Genomic DNA, 5,930 nt, shown 5'->3' with positions numbered 1-5,930 from the left:
TTAATAACCTATATGATTGTGGAGGTATATTAGGGAGACTAGCCACTGTTGTGAAACTCCTACATGATTTTAAGCGTTTTGCAACTTCTTGATGGTTGTATAGAGGGTGCCTTGTGTCGCTTAGTTGTTTAGAACGCTCTGTACATGCTATAATCTCCTGTCGCACTTCTGGTGGGGATATACCACTTAATCTGTAGAGTGCCGGTAAAGGGGTGGTCTTAAGATTCCCAGTTATTGTTCGGCACACTCTATTTAATTCAGCATTCACACGGTGGGCATGTGCAGAGCGGCACCAGACAGCAGCGCAGTACTCGGCCGTGGAATAGCATAACACCAGCGATGTTGTCCGTAGCGTTTGTGGGTCCGCTCCCCAACTTGAGTTAGCTAGCAAGCTAATCAAGTTGCATCGTGGAGATAGTTTTTTGCGGACTTTTTCAACATGGGCCTTAAAAGACAGGGTTCGATCCAATGTGACACCTAAATACACTGGTGTTGGTGTGTTTTCCAGCTGCTTTCCTTCCCATTGGATCTTCAAGGTGCTTTTGGCCCTTCGGTTGTTGAGATGGAAACTACACACCTTGGTCTTTCCAGGATTGGGATTTAAGGCCCTCTCAATCACTGTGTGGCTTTTGTCTTGAGTAGCAAGACAAAGGTCATCTGCATAGATGAACCTAGGATATCCGTGAATGGTGGGAGATTATTGGTATAGATGTTGAACAAAGTCGGCGCAAGGAGAGATCCCTGTGGCAGGCCGTTCTCTTTTGGCCGCCACCGACTCTTCTTTCCATCCATCTCCACAAAGAATCGTCGATTCCTTAAAAGTGATTCAATTATATGAACAACCTTGGTGTTTTTAATCATCTGGCCGATTTTCAGTAGCAGTGCTCTGATGGTGTCATATGCTGCTGTCAGGTCTATAAATACTGTCCCGGTTATCTTTGCAGCTTCATACCCATCCTCAATGAATTGGGTTAGGTTAAGTACCTGACCAGAACACGAGCGACCTTCTCTAAAGCCAGCTTGGTCCAAAGAAAGCTGGTTTTCTACTGTTGGTGAAATTCGTGGCAGAATTAGACGTTCCTATAATTTGTATAGTACACAGAGGAGAGATATTGGACGGTAGCTTGTCGGGAGTGAGGGGTCTTTCTCAGGTTTAAGGAGGGCAACAACCTTTGCTCTTCTCCATATCCTGGGTATACGGCATTCGGTTGCACAGTTGTTAAATAGTATGAGAGTCCTGCCAAGAGCTTTAGGCCCAAAGTGCTGGATCATCTCAGTTGTTATGCCGTCAAGTCCAGGTGCCTTACTGGCCTTAAGGTCTTTCATGCCCTTCTTTAGTTCTATCGAGAAGGGGGGGGGAAAGATCATTGGGCACCTGGAGAACTTCACTCATCTGCTCCTTCATTTTCTTCAAATAGCCCTTTTCTCTTTGCAGTGGTTTCCCGTTAACCAGTAGTTGATGGGCAACCTGGTTAGGAGTCACTGCTGCGGCTGTGCTTGGTTTTGAATTTAAGCTGTTTAGCTTGTTTATTGTTTTCCAAGCCATTTTACTATTGTGGGTCATATCCACACTTGTCACAGTCTCCATCCATCTCTCTTTACAAGCGGCTGAAAGAGAGGCCATGAGCTCATCGCCCAGATTGATTGTGTGTTCATCTACTGGGTCATTCTCATAGGCTTGGATATAGTCTTGGTAGAGAGTTTTGGTGTAGTCGTCTAATCCCGGTATGTATTCCTTCCTGCAACCTCTTGGAATGTTTCTCTTAGCAGAGCGCCACACAAGAGATTTGAAAGAGTTATTCTCTTGAGCAACCGGGGGGTATGTTTCCGATAGAGTATTCAAGGTCGGCTGTAAAGCTTTCCCAGTTTGCTCGACGTTCTTCGGTTTAGTTGTGATTGGTTTCACTAAAGGTTGCATCTCAACAATAATAGGGCGGTGTTGGGACTTTGGTATGGGTTGACCTGTTATTTTGATAAAATTTTGGCGAAGCCTTGAAGATGTAAATGCAAGGTCAGGATTATAACCCTTACGCCAACGTGCACTTAGGAATGATGGTTTATCCTTAGGTTTGTTCAAAATAACCAGATTTTGGTCAAGTGCCCATTCCTCCTCAACCATCCCTGTTGGTATTTTCATATCCCCATATGGTGCTGTGGCTATTGAAATCACCGATTACAATAGTATCATTTCCATCAATTTGGAAGTTGTTAGGCCAACAGAAGGGGATGGGAGGTGGCTTATATACTGAAATGATTGTCAGATGGATTGTCATCATTTCAAGAATCTCTATGCTGTTTGAGATTAGGTCTTTGTGGCCTCTCAGCAAGGATTTGTCCCGGATGTAAATTGCACTGCCGTGTATAGCACTTGGATGGAAAGTGACAAGATGCATTCCTGGTATTTTAGGTGGTATGTCTGTTTTATGAGTCTCCTGGATGCATAGAATATCAGCATGGAGGTTAGATAAAATGTCAGCTTTGGGTAGTGACATCCCTTCAGCGTTAAAGCTGATGATCTTGAGTTAGGACCTCATTCTTCAGGGCCGAGGGTTTATCCTTTTACCACCCCGAAGTCACGCAGAGATGTATGCGTAGTATAGCAATTGGTCTCCCGAAGGATTAGCAGGGGCACCACATAAAGGTTTGTTATATGCCTCCACGGTCTTGTTGAAAGTTGATCATCAACGCATGATCAACTAACTATAGAATATTAAGCCACTGGATGTCACTAAACCTCGAATGACTCTCCTCTCATATGAAGATATATTTGTGTCAGACTTCTAAGGATTAATAAATGTCAACAAAACCACATTTTTTTCTCTAAAGTCAGCAGTCCTGAGCACGTGGCTCTATAGGTGACCCAGTCGAATTGCCATGCAAGGTTATGGCTGGCTAGGCAAGCTGAAATAACGTGTATCAAGGGACAGGTACATACTATATGTTAATGTTTAAGCTGATATTGATATTAAGATTTGATAGCGTTAGTTTTCAATTAAATAATTATATATATATATATATATATATATATATATATATATATATATACATAAATATTATAAATATATTCCAATATAAAGTAATAATAGAAGACTTTTCATTATTTTAGTTAACTATTAACGTATGATAAACTTTGAAACAAAACGAAAGTGACTGAAAAGAAGGAATCATACACAACTACGCATATGGCTGGGCCGCGGATCAAACAAGTGCATAATTTGCTTTTTCTATATATACATATATAAACGGAATAGTTAAAGAAGTCGTTGTGGAAAAAAAAATGAATGGTGATACTAATTAATGTATTAGTATTTTGAAATTTGATTTTTTTCGTTCTGAGCGAGTGTTTGTGACGCAAGCGAGGTGAGGTCGGAGCAGCGACGCTCCTGCCTTCATGCCGGTGTCACGAGTCACGGCTTCCGAGAGAGATCGCCCCGCAACCACCCGAGACATCGCAAGCTGAGTCTGCGGCAACCGCTTGCGGAGACAGATCCCAGGCCTAGTTCAGTGACCGTGCAGAGACATTAATAAATCAAAGATTAATTAGCGGTGTTTATCTCCAATCCTGCTAAAATTGTTACATCCCATGCCTCACATAGTCGTCTCAATTAATTAAGAGCAAAGAACCATTTAACATTTTGGTGCCCGAACAGAGACGACTGAGAGTGCATGTGTAGCATATTTTAGCAAAATGGACACCGAGAAGCTGCATCAGATTGGGAAAGATATCGGCTTGACCGGAGCTGACCTTGCCCAATTTATTAAGGAGGGAATTCAGTACGAGCGGGAGAAAGAAACTACTGCTCGAGAGGAGAGAAAGGAAGAAAGAGCGTGGAAGCAAGAGGAACTGAAGGCACAAGAAGCAAAGGTGCAAGCAGAGGTTAAAAGAGAAGAGTTAAAACTCCGCCAGATGGAGTTGAAAAAGGAATCGGTCGAAGAGAAGTCGTCGGAGAGCGAGCACAATGTCAAGGTAAGGTATCCTAAGTTACCGGTTTTTAACGAGAAGGCAGATGACATTGATGCATATCTCCAAAGATTCGAGCGGTTTGCCACTAGCGCGGGCTGGCCGGAGGATATTTGGGCAATAAGCTTAGCCTCGTTACTCCAGGGACGAGCCCTAGATATCTACCATCAACTATCTCAGACTGATGCAGGGAATTACAGTGAACTGAAATCTGATTTATTAAGAGGTTTTGACTGTACTGCAGAAGGATTCAGAGTTAAGTTTAGAAGCTGTAGATTTTCTCGAGGTGAAACGGCCAAACAGTTAATTGCCAGGATGACGGAATTGTCTGAACGGTGGATAGAAATGGAAAACTGTAGCGCTAGCTATAATTCATTGAAAGAGTTAATGATAAGGGAACAATTTATCTCCTCCTGTGATCGTAATTTAAAACTGTTTCTTAAGGAACGCTCACTGGCAACTCTACAGGATCTTGAAGAGAGTGCAGATCGGTATATCGAGGCTCATGGTCATTTCAGCCTTCGAAGTCCCCAACTAGCACCTGTGTCAAGTCAATCGTCGGCGCAGCAGTTCGGGCAGGTAAATGAGGGCAATGACAGGAGCTTCCGAAAGACACCATCTTCTACACTTCCTCAGGTAAAATGTTGTCAAAAGGGAGGACACAAGGCTTGGGATTGAGGAGCGATGAGGAAAGAGGCCGCGGCGGCAACATCACAGGGAGCGCAGAGCATCGACGAGCCCCGCGAGACGACGCGGCGCAAGTGATGCAGGCCGACCCCGTGCAGGTGATTGACGGTCACGGCTGGATAAAGGTAAATGGAAAGGGATTTCGGGTAGCGTGTGGAGGATCAGGAAAAGATGGGAATTCCAAGTTAATCACAAAAGCGGGAGAAGTGGAAGGACATAAAGTAACGGTAATGAGGGACAACGGTTGTACTACGGTGTTGGTGAAGAGGAGTTTGGTACCAAATTATAAGTTCACAGGTAAACACTGTGTAGTTAAAATGGCTAATTCGGACGTATTTTGTTATCCGGAAGCAGAAATTGCTGTAAAGAGTCCTTTCTATACAGGAATAACTACAGCTATTTGTATACCTAATCCCATACATGACTTGGTAATCGGAAACATACCAGGCGTGAGGCCAGGGAAAGATAGTGAGGGTAAACACACATGTGGTGTAGTGACACGTAACAGGCAGACGACGGAAAGAAAACAACCAGAACTTAAGGTATTAGCAGTGTCTAATATGTTAAACATGACAATCAAACAAGCACAGCAAGAAGACAAGACCTTAGATAGAGTAAGGGAGTATGCAGAGGAAAGTAAAGAATTTTATCGTAGAAAGAATAATGAATTTTCCACGTATATACTAAAGCGACTAGTTCTTTACAGAAAAGTGAAAATGGGTAATTTAGAGAGGCAGCAACTCCTTGTACCATCTCGATGCCGCTCCGCCGTACTCGACTTGGCTCATTCAAGCATCATGGGAGGTCATCTGGCGACGGGAAAGACCAAAAATCGAGTGATGGAGAAGTTTTTCTGGCCCGGTATTACGAAGGACATTGAACGATGTGATGTGTGTCAGAGGACTGTTGATAAAGGTAAAATACAAAGAGCAAAGTTAGGGAAAATGCCAATAATTGGAGAGCCCTTTTCTCGTTTAGCAGTTGATATTGTAGGCCCAATTGATCCGCGATCTTCTGACGGCTCGAGATACATCTTGACGGTAGTGGACTTCACGACCAGATACCCGGAGGCTCTGGCACTGCAGAACATCGACACTACATCCGTGGCGGAAGCTCTGGTAAATATTTTCAGCCGAGTGGGCATTCCAAGGGAAGTGCTGTCAGACAGGGGAACGCAATTTACCTCGGCAATGATGCAGGAAGTTTATAGGTTGTTGTCAATACAGTCCATTACTACGACTCCTTATCACGCTATGTGTAATGGGTTGGTAGAAAAATTTAA

The sequence above is a fragment of the Penaeus japonicus genome, unplaced genomic scaffold (genome assembly GCF_977035675.1).
Source record: "Penaeus japonicus unplaced genomic scaffold, GWHDUDI00000001_assembly GWHDUDI00000014, whole genome shotgun sequence".
In the NCBI taxonomy this organism is placed as follows: domain Eukaryota; kingdom Metazoa; phylum Arthropoda; class Malacostraca; order Decapoda; family Penaeidae; genus Penaeus; species Penaeus japonicus.
This window is presented reverse-complemented; position numbering follows the sequence as displayed.